Source organism: Martes martes (genome assembly GCF_963455335.1).
Source record: "Martes martes genome assembly, chromosome: 12".
In the NCBI taxonomy this organism is placed as follows: domain Eukaryota; kingdom Metazoa; phylum Chordata; class Mammalia; order Carnivora; family Mustelidae; genus Martes; species Martes martes.
In genome coordinates, this window is record NC_137900.1 from 64,463,716 (window position 1) to 64,474,651 (window position 10,936).

Genomic DNA, 10,936 nt, shown 5'->3' on the forward strand with positions numbered 1-10,936 from the left:
TAAAACAACCAACAAATTGAAATCATAGGTAGTATGTTCTCCACCGTGTTGAAATTACAATTAGAAGTCACTAACAGAAAGAAATCCCCAAATATATTGGAAATTAACACATTTTCTAAATAACTCATTGAGGAAACCACAAGGGAAATTAGAAAATAATTTTAACTAAGTGAAAATAAAAACATCCAAATTCATGGCATGCAGCTAAAACAGTGCTGACAGGGAAATTTATGCTTTTAAGTACCTATATTTAAAAAGTTATTTAAATCCCACAAAGATAGATACAAATCCTTAACACAATATTAGCAAACTGAATCCAGCAACAAATAAAAAGGTTTATACATCAGGACTCAATGAGATTTATCCAAGTGCTGCAAGCTTGATTTACCATCCCCAAATCAATCCTTTACACCATATTGATAAAAGGATAAAACCCATATGATCAATTAAATAGACAACAGGAAAAGCATCGGACAGAATTCAACACCCATTCATGATAAACACTTAACAAAGTAGGAATAGAAGGCAACTTCTTCAATCTAACGAAGGACTCTTCAATCTATGAAAAACCACATCTAACATACTTAATGGAGGGAGAGTGCATTTCTTCTGAAATCAGGAACAAGTGAAGAATGTCTACTCTCATTATCTCTATTCAACCTTGTAGTGAAGCTTCTATCTAGCTCCCCCTCTTGTTCTCCCCCAAAAGAAGGAGTGATTTAAAGTGGGGGGGGGTAAAACTATCTTTATTCACAAATGACATGATCCTATAAGATCTTAAGGAATCCACAAAAATCTACTAGAACTAGTAAATTTATCAAGGTTATAGAATACAAGTACAATACATACACAAAAGATCTATTGAATCCTCTATATTAGCAAAGAACAATCCCCCCAAATTAAAAAAAAAACAACCAAAACCCCACTCACAATAGCACAAAGAGAACACAGAAATAGACTGATTTCATTGATATTTATTTAATTCCTGAGAACTTAAGGATCTAAATAAATGGGGAAACATTCCATGTTTGTGGATTAGAGGACTCGGTACTATTACAATGGCAGTCCTCCCCAAATTATTCTGCAGGTTCAACTCAATCCCCAGCCTCCCTCCCTTTGTCCTTCCTCGTGGCTCCACCAATCCCTGGCTTCACTCTTACTATTCTGTTCATTTATTCCATCAGCCCCACCCATGTCCCTTTCTTTGAATGTTTCTTGCACTTGATTTTATTTTTTCTAAGACAGTGGACTGTCCTTAGAACCCAGCACCTTTTAGTAAGATAAAGTTTGGGGATTTTTTATTTAAATTATTTAAAGTGAAAGAATACTTTTTATACTTAAATACTTATTGAGCATTGACAATATAGCAATTTCTATACAAATCATTCACATCTTTCTATTATTCTTGTACTGTCCTTCCAGATTGACAAACATTCAGAATACTTACTTACAGCATTCCAGAACTCAGCCCAGCATATAAACATTGTGAACTAGATGATTTTGGAAGTCTTTCCAGTTCTAATATTTTGTGATCCTACTAGTTTTTTTCCTTATGTTTCTTTTTTAAACTAATCAGTGAATGAAGTGTGCTTTGCTATTACTGGGATGCTGATACTTTCAAACTTGGAGGGAGCCGAGATGCCCTTCAACAGACGAATGGATAAAGAAGATGTGGTCCCTATATACAATGGAATATTACTCAGCCATCAGAAAGGATGAATACCCACCATTTGCATCGACATGGATGGGACTGGAGGAGGTTATCCTAAGGCAAGTAAGTTAAGCAGAGAAAGACAATTATCATATGGTTTCACTTATTTGTGGAACATAAGGAAAAGCATAGAGAACATTAGGAGAAGGACAAAAATAAAGGAGGGGAATCAGAGGCAGAGAAGAACCATGACATACTATGGACTGCAGGAAACAAACAGGGTTTTAAAGCGGGGCGGTGGAGGGGAGGGATGGAGTAGCTGAGTGATGAGTATTAAGGAGGGTATGTGTTGTAATGAGCACTGAGTGTTTTACACAAACAATGAATCATAGAACACTATATCAAAAACTAATGGTGTACTGTATGGTGACTAACATGACATAAAAAATTAAAATATAAAGGAATAAGAGTTTGGTTTGTTAGATGGTAGGAAATAGTTTTTTTTTTTTCTTTAAGATTTTATTTATTTATTTGAGAGCACCCAAGTGAGAGAGCACAAGCAAGGGGAGAGAGGCAGAGGGAGAAGGAGAAGCAGACTCCCCACTGATAAGGGAACTGAACCCTGGGATCATGACTTGAACCAAAGGCAGACGCTTAATCAACTGAGCCACCCAGATGCCCCCAGGGCCTAGGTTTTTAAGGAATGTGTCCTAAGCGTGGATGAGTATGATATGGAAATCCGGGGCTCGATAAACCCGAGTTGGGCTTGGCAGATGGCTCACCAGATCTAGTTTGACTCCTGGGCTCTTTGGTACCTTGGCTCCGTGGGAGTCGTTCCAAAAGCCAGTCTGCGGATCCGTGTCCCTGGCTGTAAGGGGACTTGCCCAGTACTCCACACAGTAGGCACCCAAGAGGGACTTGTTGAATGCCTGCTTGCCAGGGCCATGTAATCTGACTTCTCAGAAATGCAGACATTCTTGCTGTGACCTCAGGATGGAGGGTTATCCTGCCTCTCTACTCATTTTTAGTGACCAGGGATGTATTCACTGTTTCACAGTGTATTTCTGGAGAGAAATACTTATGAAAAGAAAAAGTCCTTTCTGGTATCCTATTCCCCCTCGTCACTGGTCCCACACACCAAGGCTTTGCCCTAGTTTCTGACGATCTCAAAAACTGGAGATCATCTTGTCCCTTGGGCCAGCTCTTTGCCATTTCTGAAACCCTTGCCCAAGCCCTCCTGAGCATCTCTCTGAATGATCCCGATTTCCTACTCATACTGCTCGTAGTCCATGCTCCCAGGACAAGATAAACCAGATTTCAGGTCTGTGCCGGTCTCAGGAGGTACTGTGAACTTAAAGAACAAAACAGAAAGCCATCCCAACTCAGCCTATTCTGCAAGAAGTCCTCAGCAGATGGCAGTGTTGATCTTTCATTGGTTTTCGGTCCACAGAGAATTTTTTTTGTTTTGTTTTGTTTTATTTTGACAAATTTAGACCAGCCAACATTTCGGCCTTGCTTTAGATGTGGGTTCCACAACACATAGTTCTTTTTACTCAGGGTTTTTCGTTTGGGCCTTACCAAAAACCTTAAGTCCCTCAGGCAGGCTAATAATTAAGCAAATCTTCAAACCAATATTTCTATTTAAAATTTTTTAATTACAAAAGCTCAGCTTGCTTATAAAAATTCAAAAAGATACAGAAGTGTAGAAAGTGAAAGTGAACGAAGGTTTTCCAGGTGTTTTACTGGGCATGCAATTTACATCTATAACAATATGTATATATACCAATGGGGTCCATACTATCGCTATTACTCTGCAACTTACATTTACTTCCTCCTGGACTGTGCACTCTTCCACAGCAACACATAACACTATCATTTTCCCCATGTTCATGGTTTATAACATTTACATTCTGTTCCAGAACCATAGTCAAGTCTTCCAGACTTGAACTTCTGCATACTTAAACCCAGTAAAAATAGCATTCACTGTACTGCGGTTATGTAAATATTAATCACAGCAGAACAAAATGAAATCAGATCTACAGTGAAATAAAGAAAATCCCACGTACTTAACAATGACCACGAAATTGTCAAGGTTCAAATCTGTCTTTTTTTTTTCTAATGGAATTTCCCACTTTACTTTTAAAGTTAATTAAATTGAATTATAATTGACATACAATATCCTGTGAGTTGCAGGGTATACAGCATAGTGATTTGATATCCTTATATATGAAGTGATCACCGTGGTAGGTCTAGTTACCAACAGTCACTATACAGAGTTGTTACCGGATTACTGGTTATAGTCCCTGTGTCAAAGCTGCCTTCTAATTTCATTTTTACTTTCCTCACTTTTACTCAGCTATCGTTATTCTTTAGTAGTTTGTTTTAATCTCACATTCCTTGAAATCTCATTCCTACATTCCTTTGGCTTTCCTGCAGTACCCCCTTGAGTGATTTGTGAATTTAAGAGCCGCCATCATAAGATTTCCCAGCACAGCTGACTGCTGGCTTGGCCAACACTGTAATTTAGGCTCAAGTTCATAGTTCACTGGAATTTTAAAGGCATGGTTTAAAAGTATTTGTGATGTGAAATCTGATGTTAGTCAGATTTACACTCCTTGGTAGCTGACCTATTTTTTTTTTCTTTCTGGAGGACTTCGAGATTTTATCGTTGTTCTGAAATTTCGGTAAGTATCTAAGTCTGAATCTCGCTTTTATTTATCCTGCTTGATACATGGTGGGCTCTTTCAAATTGAAGATTTGTGTTTTCCCCTAGCTAAGAAAAATTTTCTGTTCTGTCTTTGATCCCCACCCCCTGCCTTTTTCTTTTTTCTTTTTCTTCTCTTTTCTTTTTCTTTATCTTTTTTTTGGGGGGGGGTGGTTCTTTCTTCCTCGAACTCCTACTGAATGAATGGATGTGATCTTGCTGAATCTTTATCTGTCTATGGACTTTTCTTTCATTTTTCACTGCTTTGTGTTTTTTTCTTGTGTTGTAGATTTCATTGACTTCCAGATAACTGGGCTGGTTTCCAGTCTTGGCTATATTATTCCTTCTGTTTGCTGGATTTTTAAACTTTGACTACCCTTTTGTATACACAGAAATGATTTCCTGTTCTCCTCATGGCTCCCTTTTTAATGCCAGCCTGCTCTTGTTTTAGAGATTTAACATTCTTTCAAATCTGTCCAAAGATACTTAGAATTTTCTTCTTGAACATTCCCTACTTTGTCTTATTTTTTCCAAGGTGGCTTGTTTTATTTTTCTTTGTTTAGCTTTCCTGCTATTGGTTTTCCTCAAACATTTTCTTAAATTATTTTTATTAACATATAATGTATTATTAGCCCCAGGGGTACAGGTCTGTGAATCATCAGGCTTACACATTTCACAGCACTCACCATAGCACATACCCTCCCCAATGTCCATAACCCAACCACCCTCCCTACCTCTCTCCCCACAGCAACCCTCGGTTTGTTTTGTGAGATTAAGAGTCTCTTATGGTTTGTCTCCCTCCTGATCCCATCTTGTTTCATTTTTTCCTTCCCTACACCCCAAATCCCCCACCCTGCCTCTCAAATTCTTCATCTCAGAGAGATCATATGATAATTGTTTTTCACTGATTGAGTTATTTCACTAAGCATAATGGCCTCTAGTTCCATCTACATCGTTGGAAATGGCAAGAGTTCATTTCTTTTGATGGCTGCATAGTATTCCATTGCATATATATATACACCACATCTTCTTTATCCATTCATCTATTGATGGACATCTAGGTTCTTTCCATAGTTTGGCTGTTGTGGACATTGCTGCTATAAACATTTGGGTGCATGTGCCCCTTCGGATCCCTACATTTGTATCTTTAGGGTAAATACCCAGTAGTGTGATTGCTGGATCAGGGTAGCTCTATTTTCAACTTTTTGAGGAACCTCCATACTGTTTTCCAGAGTGGTTGCAACAGCTTGCATTCCCACCAACAGTGTAGGAGGGTACCCCTTTCTCCGCATCCTCGCCAACACCTGTCATTTCCTGACTTGTTAATTTTAGCCATTCTGACTGGTGTGAAGTGGTATCTCATTGTGGTTTTGATTTGTATTTCCCTGATCCTGAGTGATGTTGAGCACTTTTTCATGTGTCTGTTGGCCATCTGGATGTCTTCTTTGCAGAAATGTCTGTTTGTGTCCTCTGCCCATTTCTTGATTTGATTATTTGTTCTTTGGGTGTTGAGTTTGATAAGTTCTTTATAGATTTTGGATACTAGCCCTTTACCTGATATGTCTTTTGTGAATATCTTCTCCCATTCTGTCAGTTGTCTTTTGGTTTTGTTGACTGTTTCCTTTGCTGTGCAAAAGCTTTTGGTCTTGATGAAGTTCCAATAGTTCATTTTTGTCCTCACTTCCTTTGTCTTTGGTGATGTTTGTAGGAAGAAGTTGCTGTGGCTGAGGTCGAAGAGTTTGCTGCCTGTGTTCTCCTCAAGGATTTTGATGGATTCCTGTCTCATGTGGGGGTCTTTCATCCATTTTGAGTCTATTTTTGTGTGTGGTATAAGGAAATGGCCCAGTTTCATTCTTCTGCATGTGGCTGTCCAATTTTCCCAACACCATTTGTTGAAGAGACTGTCTTTTTTCCATTGGACATTCTTTCCTGCTTTGTCAAAGATTAGTTGGCCATAGAGTTGAGGGTCCATTTCTGGATTCTCTATTCTGTTCCATTGATCTATATGTCTGTTTTTGTGCCAGTACCATACTGTCTTGATGATGACAGCTTTGTAATAGAGCTTGAAGTCTGGAATTGTGATGCCACCAACTTTGGCTTTCTTTTTCAATATTCCTTTGGCTATTCGGGGTCTTTTCTGGCTCCATATAAATATTAGGATTATTTGTTCCATTTCTTTGAAAAAAAATCGATGGCATTTTGATAGGGATTGTGTTAAATGTGTAGATTGCTTTAGGTAGAATAGACATCATCACAATATTTGTTCTTCCAATCCATGAGCATAGAACGTTTTTCCATTTCTTTGTGTCTTCCTCAATTTCTTTCATGAGTACTTTGCAGTTTTCTGAGTAGAGATTCTTTCTCTTTGGTTAGGTTTATTTCTAGGTATCTTATGGCTTTGGGAGCAATTTTAAATGGGATTGACTCTTTAATTTCTCTTTCTTCTGTCTTGCTGTTGGTGTATAAAAATGCAACTGATTTCTTTGTATTGATTTTATATCTTTTTTTAAAATATTTTATTTATTTATTTGACAGAGAGAGAGAGATCACAAGTAGGCAGAGAGGCAGGCAGAGAGAGACAGGGAAGCAGGTTCCCTGCTGAGCAGAGAGCCTGATGCGGGGCTTGATCCCAGGACCCTGAGATCATGACCTGAGCCGAAGGCAGAGGCTTAACCCACTGAGCCACCCAGGCGCCCCTTGATTTTATATCCTGACACTTTACTGAATTCCTGTATGAGTTCTAGCAGTTTTGGGGTAGAGTCTTTTGGGTTTTCCGCATAAAGTATCATATCATCTGCCAAGAGTGAGAGTTTGACTTCTTTGCCGATTCGGATGCCTTTTATTTCTTTTTGTTGTCTGATTGCTGAAGCTAGGACTATGTTGAATAGCAGTGGTGATAAGTGGACATCCCTGCTGTGTTCCTGACCTTAGGGGAAAAGCTCTCAGTTTTTCCCCATTGAGAATGATATTCGCGGTGGGTTTTTCATTGATGATATTGAGGTATGTACCCTCTATCCCTACACTGTGAAGAGTTTTGATCAAGAAAGGATGCTGTACTTTGTCAGATGCTTTTTCAGCATCTACTGAGAGTATCATATAGTCCTTGTTCTTTCTTTTACTGATGTATTGTATCACACTGACTAATTTGTGGATGTTGAGCCAACCTTGCAGCCCAGGAATAAATCCCACTTTGTCGTGGTGAATAATCTTGTAATGTACTGTTGGATCCTATTGGCTAATATTTTGGTGAGAATTTTTGCATCCATGTTCATCAAGTAAATTGGCCTGTAATTCTCCTTTTTGGTGGGATCTTTGTCTGGTTTGGGGAGCGAGGTGATGCTGGCCTCATAAAATGAGTTTGGAAGTTTTCCTTCCATTTCTATTTTCTTGAACAGTTTTCAGGAGAATATGTATTAATTCTTCTTTAAATGTTTGGTAGAATTCCCCTGGGAAGCCATCTGGCCCTGGGCTCTTGTTTGTTGGAAGATTTTTGATGAGGTTTTCCTCAAACATTTGGTGACCCGTGGCTGTCCATTCCCTTTAATAAATGAAAGACTAGATTAATCTATGTAGCTGGCAAGGCCCATTTCCCAGGTGGTCTCTTTTTTGAAGGGGTGGGCTGGCTACAGGTCAGTGGGCTTACCTCTGGATTGCAAGCAGGGGATCCCCATACTTGCCACTGTAAGAAGACTTTTCAGTAATGGACTGGAGCACTTCACTATGTTCTCCTTTTGGACTGAGAACTACCCTCTTTCCCTGATATGAATGTCCCTTGTGAATGTCTAGAGAGTTTTAAGCTCTATCCTACTTCTCTGTTGAGTTTTGACACCCGTATTGGGATCCCTTCTTGTATAGATAACCCACAGTTTTGGAAATCAGTTTCTCCTTATGGGTTGGTGGTAGGGGCAAGGGAGAAAAGTGGGGGCCCCTACTGAGTACAGGCCCTTGCTCAGTTATTCTGAGGATGCCCTTTATTTCTGTTTTGGAATTTTTGGGTCTGAGTTGGGAGTTTCTCTGGAACTCCCTTGAGAAGGAAGTTCTTGGTCCTGGAGTCTGGGGCTACGATCCACCTTCGTTCTTTCTCAGTTAACCCATTTCCATCGACTTCTGGCTTCCTGCATTTTCTCAGACTTTCTGATCTGCTGCCACCCTCTCTTGTTTTCTGGCACTGATATGATTTAATTCTCTTTAAAACACCTTATATTTTATTCTAATGAGTCCACGGCATAGCGGAGAGGTGGGTGCATATGCTCAAGTTGTGACTTCCAATGTAATACATGGTTCCAACCTAAAATTTTTCTTAATGCACATGGTTCGAAGGGTCTAAGATGGGTATATAAAGTGAAAATGGCTTCTTCATCCTAGTGCAAATGAAGACCACTATTTGTCCCCTTCTGTCTGTTCTTTCCTTCTTCTGTTGGAAATAAAGCCCCAGATTTTAGCCAGGCTCCTGACTGCTCCGCTGAGGATACTTCCTTGGTGTGGCCAAGTGATTGAGTTCTGGCGAATGGAGGAAGCGTGACCAACATTGCTGGGCTCCTCTGAAGGACAGGGATGTGCCTGCCAATCCTTTGACTCCCCCTTTCCTGTTGGCCAGAATGCAGATGTGGTGGGGAGCCGTCCTTGTCCATGCGGAGCTCAGCAACACCATAGCGATGGCAGGACAACTAAACGGGAGGAGCCTGGGAGTCTCTGACCCTTCATTGCCATTCTACCAGCCCTGGTATGTGGCAGAGAAATGAAATACTATCTTGTTTAAGCCTTGTATCCTGGGGTCACTTCTTACAGCACCTATCCTGTCTCCTAACTGAGACAATCTCTGGGCTACTGAGCTCCCTTGGAGTTACCCGGTGTGAACATGTTGCTGGATCCTTCTGGGGACATATGTGTATAAACACACAGACACACAGACAGACATATACATAGCTCCCAGCACACTTTTACATAAATGATTTTGTACCAAACAAAACCAAATCTTTAAAAAAATTATTTATTTATTTGAGAGAAAGCATGCAGGAGAGAGAGAGAGAGAATCTCAAGCAGACTCCCTGCTGGGCACGGAGCCCACTGCGGGGCTTGATCCCAGGCCACTGAAATCATGACCTGAGCCAAAACCAAGAGTCCGACACTTAACGGACTGAGGCACCCAGGTGTCCCCCAAACTGCTACTTTTGGAAGAGGCTATGCCCCCCTGGAGAAGAAGGAGGATTGCTGGTGACAGCCACTAGCCCGGATTCTCTCTGGCGCTGACAAAGTGAGCTCCGCCTGCAAACGAGATGTGTACCCGCCGCCCCAGCAGCCTGTGAAACCCAAAGCCAGCCCACTCTACACTGAGAGAGTTTCTTACCCAAGCATGTCCCTCGGATGACTCATTACTCCTTCCTCTCTAAAAAAAGAGATTTATTGAAATGTTGTAACCACACAGAATAAACTTTGTGAGAAGTTCCTGTAAATTCATTTCCTCCCATCTTGCCTCTTGTTGGAGTCTGCGCGGTAGGAGCTGCTGCTCCAGCAACTGCCCGGTGGGTGCACCCGTGATCCCAGCCCGGGGGCCGCCTATGGCAGCTCCGAGTGTAGACGATTCAGCTGAAGAATGAGCTGACTCTTGAAGGCTTCCTGGAAAGGTCTTCTCCCTCCGTCCATCTTTCCCTCCCCCACTGCCACCCCTGGGCTGGGTTCCCGAGCTCTGAATTGATCTTGTGAGAGAAAGCACTGGAAATGGGACAGCTTCTACTCTGAACTTTCTATTTCTACCCTTTCTGAAAAGAAGGAAGAGGCCAAGAATCCACCTAGGTTGGTGGGGAAGAGGACAGGTTTGTGGGTTGGGGGGTGAGGTGGATGGGATCAGTCTCAGAACAGAGTAAGCATCTGCGGGGCTGGTTTTGTGTGCAGCCTCAGCCACCACAGAACTGTCACATTTGTGTCTTCCTGATTTTCCTCACTCTTCTGCCTGTCTGAACCCAGCTCACAACTACACCCTCTGCTCACAAGGGTGCTTAGGAGCATAGGGGCTTCTTGTGGAATGGATATTCTTTTAAAATTTTTATTTTTCGAATAAGTAATACCCTGAAAGAATCCGCAGGTGGCACAGCCACTATGGAAAACAGCATGGAGTTTCCTCAAAAAATCAGAACGAGAACAGCCATCTGATCCAGCAATCCGACTTCTGTGTATATATCAGAAGGAACTTGGGGGGCCTGGAGGGCTCAGTCGGTTAACCGTCTGCCTTTGGCTCAGGTCATGATCCCAGGGTCCTGGGATGGAGCCCAATGTCAGTTTCCTTGCTCAGCCCGGAGCCTGTTTCTCCCTCTCCTCTTGCCCATGATCTCTCATACGCACGCGCGCACGCTCTCTCTCTCTCTCTCAAATAAATAAATAAATAAATAAAACCTTTAAAAAAACAAAAGAAGGAAATGAAAACAGCATCTCGCAGAGATATCTGTGCGGCCATATTCGTTGCGGCATTATTCACAATAAGCAAGATGGGGATACGACCTGAATGTCCTTCGACAGATGAACGGATAAAGAAGATGTGAGATGTACCTATGATGCGTGTATACTGTGTATTATTCAGCCGTGAG